The sequence below is a fragment of the Pogona vitticeps genome, chromosome 2, assembly GCF_051106095.1.
Source record: "Pogona vitticeps strain Pit_001003342236 chromosome 2, PviZW2.1, whole genome shotgun sequence".
NCBI classification, from domain to species: Eukaryota; Metazoa; Chordata; class Lepidosauria; order Squamata; family Agamidae; genus Pogona; species Pogona vitticeps.
Window position 1 is genome coordinate 258,156,439 of NC_135784.1, and position 20,763 is coordinate 258,177,201.

At 41.3% G+C, this 20,763-nt stretch overlaps 1 protein-coding gene across 3 annotated transcripts in view; it reads right to left on the minus strand.

Annotated features, from left to right (window-relative positions):
* The window catches only part of CAMK4 (calcium/calmodulin dependent protein kinase IV), a 129,432-nt gene that overhangs the window by 72,973 nt on the left and 35,696 nt on the right, over positions 1-20,763 (minus strand). The gene's annotated exons all lie outside the window — the stretch shown is intronic.

A 20,763-nucleotide genomic window follows, 5' to 3' on the forward strand; every position in this document is an offset into this window, starting at 1 on the left:
ACTTTTCTACATACCTTAAAACAAAAACAATTAATGACAGAATTAGGTGAGGTGTATTCTTACATAGTAGAATATTTATGCTTCAGTATCATCAGTGTTATCTCAGAGAACCCACTGAACATCCCAGAAATATGGGTGCATCCATAAGTTCTCCCATGAAAAAATCTGTTGCACTGCAGAAAAGTGCAGCTAGGCATCTGGTGGCCCTTTGTGCCTTCAGAATGCCTTATTCATACATTCAGGAATTTTGACAAGAGTGTAGGAATGCTTTAATCTTATACATGTATTCACCAAATGCATGGCATTCATTTCTACTGATATATTTGAGATGATTATATGGAAATAAAAGTGAAAGGGTATGGAAATCATAGAACTGGCAAAAAGGTCAAGTAGACCTGACATGGCTGCCTGCAGAGGCCGTATTAAAGGAAGTTGTAGCATTTAGCAGAAGCCTAGGAAGCTGAAAAAGAGAGAAAAGGAGCTCTGAACAAAATTTATTTCAATAAAGGTGAAAGAGTCAATAGTACTTCAGTCGCTCAACAAATTGTCAGAAACGGCAATTGAAAAAGATCTGTGGAAATGGATCCTTTCTTCCACTCCCATTTGTCACACTTCACTCTGCTTTCCTCAAGACATTGTTTGCCGGACAAAAGCTTTGTCTCCCAGGGTTTAAATGGATGTACAAGGGTCCCTCTTCCTACAGATCAGCTCCTTTCAGAAAAGCATGCCAAAAAAGGAAGGAAGGAAGAGAACTGGATAGCAGCAGAAGCCATGCCTTTGGATCTGGGAGGAATGGAAGGGTTAGGTGCACAGGATGTCTTTAGAAAGGGTATGTGGTTCAGACAGGGGAATTTGGAGTGGTCTGGTTCACACTTAAAACGATACCTGTAGTACAATCTATTTTGTATCTCATTTTAGGGATCCTTCCATTCACACTAGAGATGTTTATTCTCCTGTTAGAATGGCCCACACTGGTCTTTAGATTGTCTGTTTACTCACAAGCAGGGTTTACCAGGTTTACTCTTGAATAAGGAGACAGCAGCCAAGGACAGGAGTGGAACAAGGGGAAAACATTGGGGTGAACATTGGGGGAACGGAAGGGAGGTAACTCCCCCTTATCCCTGCCTTTCTCCTCAGCCCGGGCTCTGTTGGCCTTGCACTACCTTGTGGGGGTGGAGACAATGGAGTCGACATAGCTCCCTTCCCGACCTTTTCTTGCAACCATAATAGTTGGTCGCAGTGATTTTCCTCTGTTGTTTAATAAAGTAAGTGGAATATTAAAACAGTAATGCTTCAACCTAACATGGTACGTATTAGAATTGTGCTCCATCAGTTAGGGAAATACAGTAGGACCACAGTATCCATGGGGGATCAGTTCCAAGTGCCCCCCCCACCCATGCTGAAAAAATGTGGAAGTATCAAATGCTTGAGGGACGTGGTGGCGCTGCGGGCTAAACCGCAGAAGCCTGTGCTGCAGGGTCAGAAGACCAAGCAGTCATAAGATCGAATCCACACGACGGAATGAGCGCCCGTCGCTTGTCCCAGCTCCCGCCAACCTAGCAGTTCGAAAGCATGCAAATGCGAGTAGATAAATAGGGACCACCTCAGTGGGAAGGTAACAGCGTTCCATGTCTAAGTCGCACTGGCCATGTGACCACGGAAGATTGTCTTCGGACAAAACGCTGGCTCTGTGGCTTGGAAACGGGGATGAGCACCGCCCCCTAGAGCCAAACACGACTGGACAAAAATTGTCAAGGGGAACCTTTACCTTTACCTATCAAATGCTTTACATTGCATGGTATCCGGCTCCCTCTAGTGGATGGTAAATATACTCTGGAAATACATATAAATACTGTACATATTTCTGGGGGTTTTTTATTTAGCATTTTCAGGCAGCAGATAAGTAAATCAGTAGATACTGACGCTGCGGATGGAGGGGGGGCTACTGTGTTTTTTAAAAAAATAAGTTAAAAACAGAGTCTTCCCTTCTAATGCGACAAGCAAAAAGCTATGGGTCCCTCTTCCTCACTATGTCCCAGATTTGTCATCTTGGATAACATTCACAGCTCTGTTTTTGGTGTGAAATATCCATCTGCACAGACTACACAATGGGATAATTAGGAGTGTGCTGAATCCTACCTTCCCTCAAAAGACACTCCCAGTACTGTGTCAGAAAGGAGCAGGACAACTCTTAGAGCAGGGGTCCCCAACCTCTGGTACGTGGCCAGGTGCCAGTCCATGGCCTTGGCAGGACCGGACCATGGAGACAGATCTCCTGGCCCCCCCTGCATTGACTCCCCCCCACATGCCCCCTGCACAAACAGGTGCCCCATTGACCTGCACATGAATGCATTCTGCCTATCCGCATGAGCTCACCCCGCCAACCTGCAAGTGCGCCCTGCCCATCAGTGCATGCGCACAAGTGTGCCCCCACGAGCACATCCCCTGCAAGCACACCCTGCCCATCTGTGAGTGCACCCCACCCACCCATGAGCATGGGGATGCCCCGGCCCCATGCGCATGGACCCCACCCCCCAACCGGTCCACAGTTCAGAAAAGGTTGGGGACCACTGTCTTAGAGGGTCAGGATGAATCAATCTAAGTGGAAATGTATTTGGTTGCTGTAATTTGATCAAACAGAATTGCACCAACTGCAATCCATACCACAGTCTATATACCCATCTGGACAGTCCCTTTGTCTCATTAGCAGCAACAAAAGGGCATCATTTTGAACTTGAGACTAATATTACCATTGTCTTTTTCCTCCCTGCATTTATCTGGCTTTTTACTGTATTTTTAAGTTCATGACATACTTCTTTTCATTTGCCATCACATTACTTAACAAATGGATTGTTCAGGCAAATTGTTTTGCACAAAATGGTTTCCATAAATGGATCCAGCCAAACAAGCGCCCGTGTACAGTGGTGCCTCACTTAACAATTTTAATTGGTTCCCAAAAAAATCATCGCTATGGGAAAACATCGCTAAGCAAAACGCAGTTTCCCATAGAAATGCACTGAAAACCGGATAATCAGTTCCAATGGGAACGGATTGCCGTCCTTAAGCGAAAATCGCCATAGGAAACATCGCTAAGCAAAACACGGTTCCCCAATTGAAATGCACTGAAACCTGTTCAATGCATCTCAATGGGGGGGGGGAATTACAACAAATTTAAAAACAGTCGGAACAAAGTCAAATTACTTTAACAAAGGGTTAATTAAGTGCACTTATGATTTCAAGCATTCTAAACATTTTAAAACATTTTAAACATATAAAAAACAGCCAACATGAGGCTGTCAAAACCATCGTTAAGCGAAACAGGGGGACCAAACTGTCATCGCTATGCGAAGCATGGTCCCAAACATTGCTATGCGAAAATTGCCCATAGGGAACATCGTTAAACGGAGCGCAAGATCGCTCCGAAAAAGCCATCGCTAAGCAAATTTGTCGTTAAATGAAGCACCACTGTATATGTTTTTAAACAAATATATTAATAACAGTTGTGGAGAAGGGTATATAATTTGGACAGCAATTCTAATACTGGATGAGGGGGGAGTTAACAGTTTCCATATGCTTTCAGTGCTGATAGAAACAGCATTCACAAGCAGTCAATATGACTTGCAAAGGAGAATTTTTAAGGAAATTTGTCTGCTTCAGGTTTTGACAGAAAATAAATGTTAGTCTGGCTAAATTCAATTTTAGACTATTTCAGTCCTTGCATTATATCCACTGATATCAATGGAACTTACATAAATGGTGACTAAGAAGTTCCATTTATTTCCACAAATCTATTCCAGTTGGGATTAAAATTGGATTTAGCGTACTCTTCTTGATTCCAGATCTGTGGCTTTCATTTTTCAGACTGATTTTTTAAAGCATTGAATTTGACAAGTGAACTATCATAAACATTAGTTTATCTGCCTGCCTTCTTTCCATGGTCATGCCACACATATAAATGAAAAGCTCATATAAATGAAAAACTTGTTCTCACCTGTTTGCACTTGCAAACGATTAAAAAAGATGTTCTGAATCTGCATACATCATGGAAACCCCAACTAAGAAGTGGAACATCCAAAACTGTTGGAAGAAACTTCAGTCTTTTTACCTCCCTCCCATTTTGTAACTGAGACGGTACCATCCCTATAATCTACACGCAGCAAATATAGATACATTTCTTTCTTTGTGCAGGTCAAGTGGTTCACCAAGCCAGCTATTTCATCATACAGCCTAATGACGGAAAATGCATAGCCAAGATTCAAAGTTATCCAGACTTGTTCTAACCCAGTAGAATGCTTGAGTTTTCTGCTTCAAATATCCCATGTATGTATCTACTGATCCATGTACAGTACTCAGTATTAAGGTCTTGTTTTCAGGCACACTGATCTTACTGGCAAGTCTCAGGTCATTATAAGACAGGACATATGGAACAAATACACAGACTAGGCACTGGGGAGTCCAGAAGCAGTATCAGAGGGACTGGCAGAGGTAAATAGAGTTTGATCAGTACGTCAGGTAAACTGGGCAATAGCCCACGGTCCTGCAGCAATGCAGGGTCAAACCAGTTTGTGACATGAGTACAAGGCAATCCCAAGAGGCATGGTAAAAGCAAGACAAAGCATGTGTGTGTGTCACGGCCAGAATCATGAAAGAACCCTCAACCTGGAATTCCAAAAAGACAAATTTTCCAGAAAACCCCCAATTCCAAGATTGAGGTTTATGTTGTTGGCAGCTGGAGCCCCATCCAGACCTGCAGGCATTTGGTTAGTTGGTATCCCTGAGAGGAAGAAATTTCCTTCAAGGAGGCCCCCCTAGTTCTGAGGAAGCCTCTTCTCGTGAGGAATTTTCCTTTGCAGCTGAATGCTTCACCTATGGGATGGGGGCTTCTGCCTTCAGTTTGTGGCACTCCTCTGGGCTGGGAGATTAGATCGTCTCTTCTTCCAACTCTGGAACAGAGCTGCCTTCATGCAGGAATCCAGCCTTCTGGACCCCTCAAGGTTCAGAGGCTTCCAACTCATTCTTGCTGGTGGACTCCTCTGAAGAGGTGATGACACTTAATTTACTTAAATAAACAAACATCTGGTATCAAGAAACCTACACTTTTTTTGCCTGTGCAAATAGTTCGGCACAGAAGATTGCATGCAGCTCATGACATCACAACACTCTATAGAAAGAAAAAAATTTTATGAACAGTTGTCTCACCAAATGTACGTCATGTTCCTTATTCCTATATTATTGGAAATAAGTTGAAGCAAGAAGCAGATCACTTCTTTCTTCCTTAAAAATCACTTGTATGCCAAGAATTTTTTTCCTCCCTCACAACCAAGAGGGAGAGAAGAGAGAGACAGAGAGAGAATTCTTCCTTTCATAAAACCCATCAGAGAGTATAACAAGGTGGAACCATGCCCCAAATTACAACACTCTTCCCCTTGTTCCTTCAAAGGATGAAAATTAGTATGTGTGTGGGATTCCTGCTAAGAGGCAGTGAGGCAGTAATGTTTGGGGTGGAGCTAGAAGTCCCTATGAAAATTCAACTAGGAGTGCATGTATAGGGAGAGTATTCAGCAGCATTTGGTGTGGGTGTTTAGTGGAGGGGGAGTTGGTGGTGAAAGCCAGGAGTGCTGTGTCTCTGCCTAAATAAGATTAGAAATAGATGGCAATGATCTGCAACATCTATCCATGTTCTGCTTCTCCAGGGAAGCTAAATGTTTATTGAACAGAGTAGAGCAGACTCTCTTCAAATAGCAATGGGATAGCCAGAGGAGGGAGACCCTTCTAGCAAAAAACACTCAGTACAAGAGGTAAGCACTTGGAGGAAGGTGACATAGACAAGCAGGACTACTAGCAAACACAACATGTATTTGTGGCTGCACAATCCATCACAGGCCCTCCCAGGAACAATGGTTCTGGGCCACTGGAACAGGGCAAGCCAATCACTGGCTCCAGAAATGTAATAGGTAGCCATGGACAGTTTTGCAGACTGAATGATTCGTATTGCTTCCCAGAGGAAGAAGTGTATAAGTGTGGTTGTGATACTTCTTGATGGGAACAAAGGCAGTAGTTTGTGGATATGACAGGATATTTCAGGAGGTATTTTATCCCTCATAGTAACCAGGAAGAAACTGATTTTCCCAGAAACAGTATATTATTGCAAGTTATCCCTGTTATTAAGCAAAATATCTGACGGCAGTTTGGTCTTGAAGGAGCAATTACAAGCCATTAACTTTACAAAAGCTCTGCTCCTCATTTGTTGATATAGACGAATCCAGCTGCCTACATGTTGGAATCTTCTGCTGTGCAGTGGCTATGGGGACAATTATAATGTGTACCTGTGCTTCCAAATTTACCACTGCCCCAATAATTGTCTGGGAAGGTTTGGTTTCAGAGACCATAGCTTGCACGTCCATGAAGGAGGATTATTGGCAAAAGATGGTTGCACCTCACAGAGACTGAGAAGAACATCTTTTCTAAGAGTCTTGCAGTCTTGGTCAGCAAGAATTTAAACTGAATCCTGCTCTCCAAACCTCTATCTACATTTTTGAGAATTCTCAGATAACAATGAGGTCCCTGAAGAAAGGAGATGGGCAGATTTGGCCACCATCTTTGAAAAGGGACTACTGAAATCCAGAGGCTACCAAGAACCAGCATGGTTCCCTCAGAATAAATAATGGCAGAGTAAACTTACATCCTTCTCTGTTATAGTTGTGAATCTGGTAAGAGCAAAGAAATGCTACAGATGTAGTATATCTTAGCTTCAGCAAGATTTCTGACAAGGTCACTCACAATATTTTTGTGGCCAAACTCTTAAAACAAGAGCTAGAGAGCCCTGCTGCCGGCTATCTTTGTAGTTGATTGATAGGCTGTAGCCAAAGAGTGTTTATAAATTATTTCTCATAATTCTGAAGAAAAAAAACAAGTGGTGTGCTGCAGGATTTTATCCTGCACCTGCTGATATCCAGTATCTCTGAAAATGACTTGGATGAAATAATAGGGAGAATGCTTATAATATCTGTTGATGACATAAAGCTGGGAGGGGTAGTTAATAATTAAGAAGGCAAAAGCAGGATTCACAATGACATTCACAGATTGGAGAACTGAGCTTAAACAAACAAAACATCTTTGATCAAGGAAAAAAGGTTGCATTCTAAATTTAGGCAGGAAAAAAAATCACATATACAATTACAGAATGTGCAGCATATGGCTTGATATCAGTACATGTGAAAAGATCAAGAGGTCTTAATAACACACAAACAAAATACAAATCAACTGTGGGGTGTCGTGGCAAAAAAAGCAAATGCAGTACTAGGCTGCATCAGCAGAAGTATAGTTTCCCCATCAATGGGAGTAGCAGTACCACTGTATTATGCTTTGGTCAGACCTCACATGGAATACTGTGTCCATCTTTTGGTTCCACCGTTTAACAAAAGTATTGAGAAAATGGAACATGTGCAAAAGAAGATGATCAAGATAATGAGGAATGGTTGTGGGTATTGGGTATGATTAGTCTGGAGAAGGCTGAGAAGTGATTTGACAGTAATCTCCAAATACATTAAAGTCTGTCATGTAGAAGATGGGTTAAGACTGTTTTCTGTAGTTCCAGAGGGTAAGACCTGAACTAATGAATTCAAACTATAAGAGATGTCAATTAAAAATTAGGAAGAATTTTCTGACAGCAAGAGCTGTTCGGCAGTGGAATGGATTACCTCAAAATATGGTGCTCACTGAAAGTTCTTACACAGAGCTTTGATGGCCTCCTGTTAGGAATACTGTAGTAGTAGATTTACTGTGACAAGCAGGTGTTTAGATTCAATGGTCCCTGGGATTCTTCCAACTCTACATTCCAAGATCCATGCCTCCTGGGATGCTCAAGTTTATAAATAAATACCTCACACATTCTGAAACATCTATTAGTAAGAGTGTGTAACTCTTATCTATTTGGAAAAGAGTATTCAACAGAATGGTTGCTATGTCTCACTTCTATGTCTGTTTTTTTCCCTAAATTGAACTTCCCTCTTTCTTTGCCTATGAAAGCTACCTTCAAGGTTTCACTAATAAATTAGAATTGTAGCAGAGCCTAATCTAGAAAAGTCCCCAGTTTATTTTGTTTCAATAAATGTTGTCTCTCTACCAACTTCATTTTAAACATTCTTAAGACAAATATTTAACATTTTGAAGTTACTCCTTTTTTCAAAAAAGCACTATTGTCTGAATTATAGCCTATGGCTTTCTGTTTCATAATTACATAGACGTTCGCGGTCAGTATCACTCTTGCTTTGGAAAGATATCCCCTTTACAAGCCGCGTCTTAATGCTAACTTATTTTATGTGTTGACTGAAATCCTACCTTTTTAACTTGTCATTCTCCCAGCAATACACTTTCTGAGCTCTCTGAAACGGCTTATGACCATCTCTTTACTTGGTTCACTTTTTTGTGCTGCTATTACCAAACACTTTGGGCTTTGTACAAATAAGAAGTGACATAATATAACAACAACAACAACAACAACAACAACAACAACAACAACAACAACAACAACAACAACAGTAATAGTAATAGAACTAAGTATTTTGCAGTTTTCCCCAAGCGCATTTCTGCTCATGTATCCAGATTTTAATATGGTAGTCATGTTATATGTAAGAGATTTAAGACAAAAACTACAGTCAGTACAGAGACTTGTTAGAAATTGAGTACTAACACCAAAGGTTTGTGATGTGAACTAGAAGGTGAAACAAAGAAACAGATGCTTGATTACTCCTTTCCATTTTTTCTTAAACATGGATCTTATGATTTCTTCAGAAATGTAGATAAACTGTATTTTTTGGTGTTTTGTCATGCTGATATGTCCCAGTGATATTATTTCTGCACCCACAGCATTTTCTACTATCCCATTGGCTCCTGATTTTTCCCCATTCTCCCATCCTCTTCACTTTATTCTGCATAGTAAAATAGAAATAACATCTTGGGTGGGAAACTTCCAAAGTTTTTTTTTTCTTTTAATTTTTTAATTTTATTTTCAAAACTATTGGGTAATGGGGAAGGAATACAAAAGGCAAAGGGCAGTGGGGGGGATGGAAAAAGGGTTTTGAGAATAAGAAAACATCAAATGCATAATCATTCAATCTTACATATCAAATATATAAACATCTAATCTATTCATGTTCCAATAAAGGTTCATCTTTCTTCTTCTTTTTCTTCTTCTTCTTTTGACTATTTTGTCTATGTATTAACCTCTTTAGCTTTCAACTTATACGTGTAATACAGCTTAAATCTATGTTATTCCCACAGCATCAGAACACCAAGGCCAATTGTGAAATATATCCCCTCTTTCACCCTCCTTTTTTCTTGAGAATGCACTCAGCAGACCCAAAATAATATAAATCCTGCTCTCCCCTCCCCTTTCCTCCCTGTGCTTGTTTTGTTTCTGCGACTCTTTTTTCTTCCATATTTTAAAAGGGGAAACAATATCATTCAAAGTTTGCTTTTCAACCTCAATCGCTACATCTCTTACTGGGTGGTCCTCCATCCCTTGTATATTATCTGATATCTTCATCAATACAGCCGGTTCTGAGATCTCTTTTTTGGTGTAATTTAACCTCTGCTACCTTCCCTCCCCTAGAGCCTCCAATCACGTCTTCCATCTGGTCAATATAATAATTTACCTGCATAAATTTTTGCAACAGTGACATCTGAAAAGAGGTTTTCCAGTCTAGCCACCGATCTGTATTTTTCTCAGGGGGAGGTTCCATTTTCTGTTCCACTATTTTCACTTAAAATTCCCTCTCCCCTTTACCCCAGTACACATCCAATATTTCTAATATTTCACCTTACAACTATACCATATTAGCAATAAGATAGCAGGTACATTCAAGTAAGAGATGGAATCTAAAACATAAATCTCTCAAGTGTCTTTGTAGTCGCTAATATCTTCAGACCGGTTGCTTCTTTTTTTCCCCCTTCTTTTCTCTTCTCCAAGTTTGTTTTAACCTTCACCCGGCAAGACTCTATTATTAGAATGTCATTTGTCAAGATCCCAGTTCAGTTCAAACCACATAGCCCCCAGTTCACAGCTCACAGTCCGTTTCTTCCTTTTACTTCCAAAGACTTCCTTCTCCTCCCCCGAACAGGGAGATCCAGCAGAGTCCCGGCAATATATTATTCACAGAAAGCAGAGTCCCACACAGTCTAAAAATATATAACCACAGAGGAAAAGGGGTCCAAAGTGAACAGTTTGCAACAGAATTTATGTTTTCAAGGCCCGTCAGTTGATTCTTCAAGAGTTATTTTTCCTCCTTTAATGGAGACACGAGCTATTTCTGCCTGGCTGTTCCTTTCGAAATAACCCGACCTTCAGCTTGGGTAAAGCTGGAATGCTAGGAATGCCGCTCCTTATCTCATTTGGTCATAAATTTGCACACAATCACTTGTTCTTCATTTAATGAGGTTTTTCATAGAACAAGGGCTTCCACTTACTTTGATGTATACTTTCGCCGTGCTTCTGTTTTCTTATTCTCGGCGAACGGAGCTGTCTTTGGCTAGTTGCCAAAAATGGCGCCCATCTTCGTCTGTGCTGATGTGAATTTCCAGAAGAAAGACAAATTGAGTTGCTGCCCAATCTTCTAACTTCTGTGGCTCACCAGCTGCTGCAGAAGGGTCTCTCCTGACTCTTCCTTGCCCCCCCCCATTTCTGGAAGGGTCCCAGACCGAAGTGGTTCTAGCTTTCCCCGGGAGCTATTCCCGAGAGCTGCTAGCTTCACCAAGACGAAGCTCCTCCTCGGAAACTTTCAAAGTTAACAGTAATGTAGAACAGAGTAAACCAAAATCAAGCACAAAGATTCATTTTTTGAAATGCTAGCAGCAATATTTTTCAGAGATGTGGTAGGAAGACAAGTGATTAGAAGTTGTCTTCTACTGTCAATGACAGAGTAGAGGAGAATTCAATGATAGTGCTTATCTCCCCATTCCAAAAACCAAACAAAAAACAAAATTCAGCAAAAATTCTCCAACTCCTTTTTTTTTTTTACATTGTGTCTGGAACTCCAGAGAGACATGGTCTCAAGGAGTGTGAAATATAGCTGATTCCCAAAGGAGTTTAGGAGTGAAGTAAACTTCCACTGCCAAAGGTTAGGCCGGGAAGATTATGAGGACAGTGCTAATCTCCCCTATCACTGCCAAAACAATGTGTGGCAAAGAAAGTCTTTTTGACAAGGTGTCCTTAACATTAGGGGATGTGGTGGCGCTGCGGGTTAAACCTCAGAAGCTTCTGTGCTGCAAGGTCAGAAGACCAGCAGTTGTAAGATCGAATCCAGGTGACAGAGTGAGCTCCCGTCGCTTGTCCCAGCTCCTGCCAACCTAGCAGTTCGAAAGCATGTAAAAATGCGAGTAGATAAATAGGTACCACCTTGCTGGGAAGGTAATAGCGTTCCGTGTCTAGTCGCGCTGGCCACGTGACCACAAAAACTGTCTATGGACAAACACTGGCTCTACAGCTTGGAAACAGGCATGAGCACCGCCCCCTAGAGTTGGACATGACTGGACTAAATATCAAGGGGAACCTTTACCTTTACCTTACCTTAACATTCATCAGAGAGTTGGTGTGCAAGACACCTAATTTCCAAAGGAGATTTGGTGTACTGAGCTATCTAGAGCTGAGATGGGTAGCTCTCAATGGAACACTATTTTTCTGAAATGAACAATAACAATGAAACATGTTTTTCCTTTGCAAGGGAAATGCTGCAAGACAGTTGAAAAGTCTTAGAAGATTTCCCAAGATACTTATCTCCAGAGGGATCTTGCACAAGGAAATCTTAAGGCAAGAAGGGAAATTCTTTTTTCTCCTCTGAGAGAACAAGAAGCAGTGAAATTCATACCTTTATCCCTAAGAGTACACCAAGCCTGTTGCTGTAAGGTTTATTCCTTTATTGCTTCTTATTCTTATTTAAGAAAAAAGTAGCTTGTGGCTTCTTTATAATTGCTGCCTAAATCGAACAGCACATACAAAAAACAGGTCCAACTTCTCTCCTTCTGCAACATCTATCATTGGATTTCCTAGACAATAAATTATAGTGTGTGTTTGTGGGTATGTCTAACTACCCTTTGCCTGTCTTTACTATTATTGAATAGTCACAACAATCAGTAGCTTGTGACTATTGCATTTGGCCAGTATACATAACAAATAATCTTAACAATGCAGACTTTGCAAAAGATAAGTCAGATGCATGTTAAATCAGATTCAGCTGTGCTAACATTACTGTGTAAATTCAAGCTTGTAAATATCCTTTCACATATTTGCAATATGGTCAGATGAGAAAGCTTTTCTATCCTTATTTCACCTTTTTTTTCTCATTTTGAAGCCCCTGAAGTACAGAAGGATTCAGAGGTGAGTATGAACCATGAGCTGCTGATTATTTTTCTAGGCTAAGAGGACAATGCCTGAGGGAAATATAAGAGAAGTGAATAAATTTTCAAAAGTTATTTTGGAGAAATCAGGAAGCAGGGCAGTAAGGCAACAGCCTGACAACACAGTTTTGCTCTCACCAAGTATTGATCCAAAGGTACAATGCTTTTAAAAATTGAGGTTCTACTATTATGGCTAATATATTTCGATAGACCTCTCTACCGCAAATGTCTACTCTTTCAAAGAATGAAACACAGAAGGAAAAAAAAAGCAAAGTCCTCATAACATCATGGTGAAATGGATCCTGTGCATTTAGTATCTAGTAGGGTCAGGGAAATAGGGGCAAGATCAGAATCCAAGATTTGGAGCAGGTAGTTGTTTGTGGAGAAGCAGAGGAGGAGAGACCTTATCCTGTGAAAAGTGAGGGGATCTGGGAAGGAAGAGGCTCTTCCTCAGGAGCTCCACCCAGGTAGCTGTGGCTGTTTGGCCAGATTTGAGTAGTCTACAGATGCCGTGCGCTCTCCCAAGAACATTACATACCCAGAGGGCATCTGAGATTTGGGATACTCTGAATTAAATTTGGAAATTGGGTCCTTGGATCCATGTTGAGTTATCATAATGTCTGCAGATTTATGAGAAAGGCTTCTACAAGATAGGAAATTGCACATTTTTTTACACTAGCTACACAGCCTGCCTGCCTCAAGCCCTTAAAGCAGACATTTGATTCATGAAAATCTGACAATACACAACATCTGTAAGAGGAGGACAGAAGTGGCAATTCTGAATTCGACCTGAGCAACACTTTGTCTGAATTAGCTTCCTATCTCATTTAGTTGCCCTCTTTCCATGGGGCATATTCTGATCCAATCCAGATTGCAAGTCTTCCCTGGTGGCAGAGAGCACAAATGCCAATCATTGTGCATAGGGGTGTGAGGCTGAATACTAAATGAGAGCCAACTGTTTAGTAATCCATGTGAGTCGATATGAAAAAGCACACTGTGAATGTATAATACCAATAAAAGCAGCTGCTTCTTTTGGAAAACTTGCTCTCTTTCCTGCCACTGCAGATTTTCTGCAGAACCCACAATATATTTGAGAATTATGTGAAGAGTTGTAGGTTTCCAATAAATTTTATTCATAACAGTGGAAGAATAAAGATTCAGCAAGGTAGAAATGGGCTGTTTCCAGAAATGAACAGAGGTCTGATAGTCTTACCTGTGCGGATGTCAGTTAATAACAGAGCAAGTATTGAACAAAACAGTAATATCAATTCTGCACACACAAAATATGTGGTACTGTAGTTGTGAATATTGGCCTTGAGGTATACACAGTGCAATGTATTCCAAATTACACATCCACAATCTCCAAGTGAATCATATTTCAAGCAGGGAAAATTGAACTACATAGGTAGAAATAAATAGTATGAATGATTGCACCTATAGCTGCTTTTTGTGCCAAGGGGAAAATGGATTCACCATATGTATAAACACAAAGGAAAGGGCCAGGGTGGAAGAGCAACAGGCAGAGAAGCTGGATTGTTTTTGAAAACTGTAATATGAAGAGAAACATCTGTCCATCCATCTGCTATCTCCACTGCAGCTCCAACACCATGAAACCTAGACATCTAAAACTTGGCATGGGTACTAATGGGATCTTGGAGTGTGTCTGCTGAGGTTATTTTCTTTTAAACACAATTCATTAATTTGAGTATCGAAGATCTGTCTCTAGTCTCACAGCATCTTGATTAAGAGGCCACCACTTCCCTAAACCAAGAAAGACAAAAGTGAATGCTGACCTTGGGAGATTCCTTTCTCCATGAGGCCTCTAGGCTCCTTCATGTTGTATAGCTGAGGGGCAGGGAGATAAGAGATTTGAGAGACAGATATTCCTGGTGAGGCACAAGAGTGGAGAATGAGCTGGGAAAGGCTGGATGAACACCAGCCTAGAAGAAGACAAAGCTCTTTGAAGAAAAAGATGTAGGGGAGGAGAAGAGAAAGAAACCAGTCTGGGATGAAGCTCTGCCAATCCATGTAATATTGGTACTTGTACTACAGTCGTGCCCTGCTTTACGATTACCCCGCATTACGATGAATCTGCTTCACAATGACGTTTTTGTGATCGCTTTTGCGATTGCAAATCAATAGTCTAAATAGGGTTTTTTTGCTTTGCGGTGATCAGCTCCCTACTTTGGGAACCGATTCTTTGCAAAACAATGTTTTTTAAACACCTGATCGGCTGTTTCAAAATGGCCACCGGGTAATTAAAATGGCTCCCCGCTGTGTTTAGGGATGGATTCCTCGCTATACAGGCACTGAAAATGGCCACCATATGGAGGATCTTTGCTGGACGGTGAGTTTTTAACCCATTGGAACACATTGAAAGGTTTTCAATGTGTTTCAATGGGCTTTTTATTTTCGCTTTACGATGTTTTCGCTTAACAGCGATTTTCCTGTAACGGATTATCGCTGCTAAGCAAGGCACCACTGTATTTGGATGTAAATCAGGAATGGGAAATCTTAGACTGCCTAAGGGTCAATTTCCACTTTGGTCAGCAGCCTGGAGGTCAGCACTCCTCAAAAAGCTACCACAGATTTCCAGCAATTTTCATGGCTTCTGTCTAGTTTATGCTTATTTCAACTTCCTTTTACTAACATTTAGTGTTGTCAGTTTATTACAGTTCCATGTCTTAATTGTGTGAGGATATCTTTGCTTGGAACAAGTGCTTTCTAACTTCCTTCTGGGTTATTTGGTGGTTGGAAATCAGGATGTAATTACTCTGGGTGAAAATTTCTTTAATCAGCTAAGACAAGGTTCAGAAATGCAATGTTATCCAAACATAAAAGCTGTAAACAATGTTTAACCACTGAAAGGCCAAATTCCTTGGGCAGTCATGCAAAAGGCCTAACTTTTAGCAGCATGTTAAGTTGAGAAATCTCTACAGCCATTATCCACTGCATATTGAGGTGCACAACTGCATGCAACAAATAATAATATACATAGAGATTTCTTAATTTATACCACATTGCCACAAAAGTTACACTTTTTACATAACTGCACAGCAGGGTTTCCACAAATAAGTTTTTAAAACATGAAATAAAAATAAATTAACTGTAGAGAAGTATCTGTTAACCTGTGCCTCAAATTTTTGGCAGGTTCTTCTAAATAAAAGGAATATTTGCAAGGGTCTACAGAGCAGCAAAAATTATTTCGGGGGCTGTATGTAGACCATGTATTATGCCCAACTCAATATTCATGAGTGGATTTGTAGATATACTTCACCCATTTCTTCTGCTTCTATTAGTATTTTTAATATTTATTTTTCAGAGTGGGAGAAACATACATTAGTGAAAATGGCCACAACTTGTAATAGAAGGTCTTCCTTTTTAAAAAAATACATGGCTGAAATCTAGTACAGTGGTGCCCCGCATAGCAACGTTAATCCGTTCCGGATTAACCATCGCTATGAGAAAACATCGCTATACGGATAGGAAAATGCCATTGGAACGCATTAAACATCGTTTAATGCGTTCCAATGGCTTCTACACTCACCGTAAAGCGATGTTTCCTCATAATGGCAGCCATTTTCGCGCCCTCGGTAAGCGAGGGCAGGGCGCGAAAATGGCTGCGGCCGCCAATCAGCTGGCCGCTGGCCGAAAATGGGGCGGGCGCTAGGGCAGGAGGGCGGGGGAAGGCTCCCACGCCCTCCTCCCCAGCTCACCCCTGATTCTTCAGCCAGGTGACCGGCCAGCGATCGGCCAGGTGGGGAAAAGAAGCCTCCTTTCCCCTCCTGCCGAGCGCGCAGGGGCGTCTGTGCCGGCGATCGGCCAGGAGGGGAAAGGAAGCCTCTTTTCCCCTCCTGCCAAGCGCGCAGGGGCTTCTCTGGCCAGCGATCGGCCAGGAGGGGAAAGGAAGGCTCCTTTCCCCTCCTGCCGAGCGCGCAAAAAAGCGATCGCAAAATCTTCTTCGTTAAATGAATTCCTCGTTAAACGGGGCACCCGTTAAGCAAGGCACCACTGTATTTTATTCTGTTTATTCTATTCTATTCATATACTATCCCATTATTGCAAACACTACACTGGGCAGTTTACAGAGGGTTAAAAACTCCCAAACTCCCAATACACCACAATAACGAAACACTTAAAACTATACAGCAATAGAACAGGCAAGAATTATAACCATCAATTATGAATAACTCTAAAAAAATTAATTAAAACATTTTAAGAAATCACAAACTTTCTGTGTTTTTCCGTGTATAAAATGGCAGTTTTTCCTAAAATAATTAAGAGGAAGAATTAGGGTCATTTTATACACAGAAGGCAGCAGCAGGAGACTGAGGCAAAGAAGCAGCCGCACGCAGCCGCCTCTTGGGGCTGCCCATTGCTGCCAGCACCACCCGATCGCCCCCCTCCAGCAATCATCTTCTTGTGATTGGGCAGCAACAGTCAATGGGCAGCAGTGAGATGTGACTAAGCACAGATGCCCATTGACTGCTGCCAGCAGGGCCTGACCACCCCCTCCAGCGATCGTCTCTTTGCAATCGGGCGGCGGCAGCAGTCAATGGGCAGCAGCAAGAGGCGACCAAGCGTGGCTGCTTCTTTGCCTCCATCTCTGCCTCCTCCTGCTGCCGCTGAGCCCATGAGTGGTGCTGGAGGAGACTGCAGGAGGAGGAGGAGGCGGCAAAGAAGCAGCCATGCTCGGCCACCTCTCGCTGATGCCCATTGACTGCTCCTCCGCCTCCGGCAAGGGTAAAAATTAAGGGGTTGTCCTATCCATTGGGGAGTCATATACACAGAAAAATATGATATTGACAGCACTAAGAAGATTCTGTAGATAAAGACACTTTACATAATTTAATCTTTCCCATCTTTCTGTAGGCAAGGAGAGAAGCCTTGCATATCTCCAAAGACAAAGGATCACAATTGAAAGGACACAATTCCTTGTGCCTTTCTGGCCTCCCTTAGTGTAAAACTTTTAACAGCATGCATTGAGAGGAGTGGGTGGTACAAATGTCTGATTTCTGGGAGAAACATTGTGACCAGTATTGAGATCCTAAACAACTAAGGGCCTTATAGTTCTTAATGAGCATCTTGAATGGGAGCATGGAAACTAATCAGGAGCCAAGGAAGGCAAACCAAGACTTGAAACATGTGATTACATTTAGTAGTCTCAGTGATCAATCTTTTGCATTTTGGACCTGCTGAGGTTTCCATACTGCTTTCAGGGGCAGCCATACATAGAGAGTATTAGTCTGTTTTGAGGTAACTAATGAGTGAACCACTGTTAGTAGGCATTTCTCATCAACGTATTGGTACAAATGGGCAATCAAATGAAGCTGACAGGAAGCACTCTTGGCCACAGCAGATATTTGAGCCTCCATAAATTGCTGGGTCCAACAATACCCCTAAGCTGTGAACCCGATCCTTCAGGGGGAGTGTAACCCCATCAAGGCTTGGTAAATTTCCCTCTAACCTGATGATGATCCTTCTAACAGTAGGATCGCCATCTTGTCTGGATCTAGATTTAGTTTATTAGCCCTCATTCAGTCCATTATCGAAGATAGGCAACATTCAAGGACAGGCACAACACCACCTGTAGAAAAGAAGAGATAGAGCTGCATGTCACTAGCATACTGGTGACAGCGAACTCCAAATCTCCATATTACTTCTCCCAGTGGCTGCATTCCTAAGCTGTATCGTACAGAATCAGCAATCAAGAAATGACTACAACCACCAAAGAACGGAGACCCAATCCCTAAGCTTGATAACTATTCTAGAAGGATACTATGGTCAATGTTATCAAAGGCCTCCGAAAGATCCAGGAAGATCAGCAGGATTACACTGCACCTGTCTGCCTCCTTTAGGAGATGGTCTTGAATGGCAATCAATTCCAGTACTATGTCATGGCCTGAACCTAAGCTGAAATGGATCCAGACCATCAGTTTCTTCCATGAATCCCTGCAACTGAGCAGCTACCACCCTTTCCATCAACTTTCCCAGGAAAGGAATACCTGAGATGGGTTGATAATTGTGCAAACCATCCATCACTAAATTAATTTTATTAAGAATGGGCCCTATTATAGCTTTCCTTCATATGCTGTCTAGACAATTACTTCATTATTCTCAACTCTTCTGTAAACCATGGGAAGCATCAAGCTTTGCACCAAAGAGGGCATTTAGGAGAGATTGTGTCTACTTCCTGGGTCACTTCTGAATATTTCAACTCCGGCTTTTATACCAACCGATTAGTGAGTATCAGTGAGAGACCTGGGCTTTGACAGGAGCATCAACCAGATCAGACAGAAAACCCACAAGTTCATTCTGGAACTAGGGATTAATAGACAAATGAATATAAATTTAAATAACTTAAGCCTTTGGAACCTGATCAACCAAATCAAATTGCTAACTAAGGGATAAGCAGTTAATCAAAAGGGAAATAACATTTCTGAAGAATCGACAAAAATGACAACAGATATTGCTATTACAAGGTCCATCAATAGGAGTTGTTACTCTTTAGTCTTCTTTCCTAGTAGTGGAACATATGGTGTATAAGACTGACAACATCTGGCCTGTTCCCTTCAGCCCGTACGCGCGCAGGGGCGGGTGAGGTACAGGCAGGCAGGTGTGGACATCTGTGTGGCCGGGGTGGAGGCGGCGGTGGAGGTGTGTGTCTGTGCATGTATGTGGGAGTGTGGGATGTGTGCAGGTGTGTGTGCATGTGGGTGTCCACACGTGTGCACATTTCTGTTCCTTCAGCCCTCAAAGATGTTTACAATATCCAGCAGCCCTCACAGTCAAAGGTTTGGAGACCCCTGTTCTAAAATAAAGAGTCCCAGATGTTGTAGCTTTTCCTCATAAAGAAGGTGCCCCAGCCCAGTCATCATTTTAGTCATTTTGCCCCAATGTGCATTATTTTGTTTTTGTTGTTTAGTCGTGTCCAACTCTTCGTGACCCCATGGACCACAGCACACCAGGCCCTCCTGTCTTCTATTGCCTCCCGAAGTTGAGTCGAATTCATGTTGGTAGCTTCGGTGACACTGTCCACCCATCTCGTCCTCTGTCGTCCCCTTCTCCTCTTGCCTTCACACTTCCCAACATCAGGACTTTTTCAGGGAGTGTTCTCTTCTCATGAGATGGCCTCAGCTTCTGGGTCTGTCCTTCCAGTGAGCACTCAGGGTTGATTTCCTTCAGAATTGATAGGTTTGTTCTCCTTGCAGTCCAGGGGACTCTCAAGAGCCTCCTCCAGCACCACAATTCGAATAACTAAACCTCCATTTTTTGAGTCTTATACCAATATCTTTTATTTATTCTTGATTTTTTACCTTGATTACAAAATCCATTAATTAATCCCTCCAAATACTTAAAATCTTCTTTTTCTAACTGTATTGGGAGCATCCTGAATTTTTTTTAAAAAAATTTAGTAATATTTTCATTTTGATCATAGCGATTCTCCCAAACCACGATAATTTCAATTTAGATTACTCCTGCAATTTATCTTTAATGTCACTTTTTAATTTGTTAAAATTTTGCTCCTTTGAGTCACGTCACTTTAACAATATTTATACCTAAATATTTAATATAATTACACATTTTAAAACCACATTTATTTAGAAACATTTTTGTTCATATTTATTGTAATTAAACATCATTATCTGTGTTTTTTACAAGTTAATAGTTAATCCTGTTATTTCCCCAAATTTTTCTAAATGATTTTAAATTTTAACCATACTTTCTAATAGGTTTTTAATAGTTAATAATGAATCATCAGAAAATAAATTCATCTTAATTGTATCATTTTTTCCCTAATCCTTTAACTAATTCATCATTTCTTATTGCATTAGTTAGCAATTCTATAATCATACAAAACAATATTGGTGAAAGTGGACAGCATTGTCTTCTAGCTTGGCGTTGAAAAATCCGCTCTGTTAAACTATCATGAACTATTACTTCTGAAGTATTATCTGAATATAATTGATCTATAACTCCAAATCTATTGCAATATTGCAACTATATGTCTGAAATACAGAAGGTTCATCCCTGCAGAAGGATAATACATGCTCTCAGATGTCTTCTGTGAGGTAAGGCATAGCCATGTTTTAATTTCCCCATGAACATCAACAGGATGACACACAGAGCCCCAGATTTTCAAAGTGTGCCTCTCCTTTGGATTCACAGTGAACTGGACAATATCAAGAGTGGTCTGAATCAGATTCTCATCATCTTCTGCAGTGTTGAAGCAACACCAAAACTGAATTTGTCTTTGGTACTCACTCATGATTCCTAACATTTCCTCATAACTGCTTAGTGTCCAAAGAGAATCTAGGCAAAAAAAAAACCTGTCATTGTCAGAATTAATCTCATTAAACATACACATGA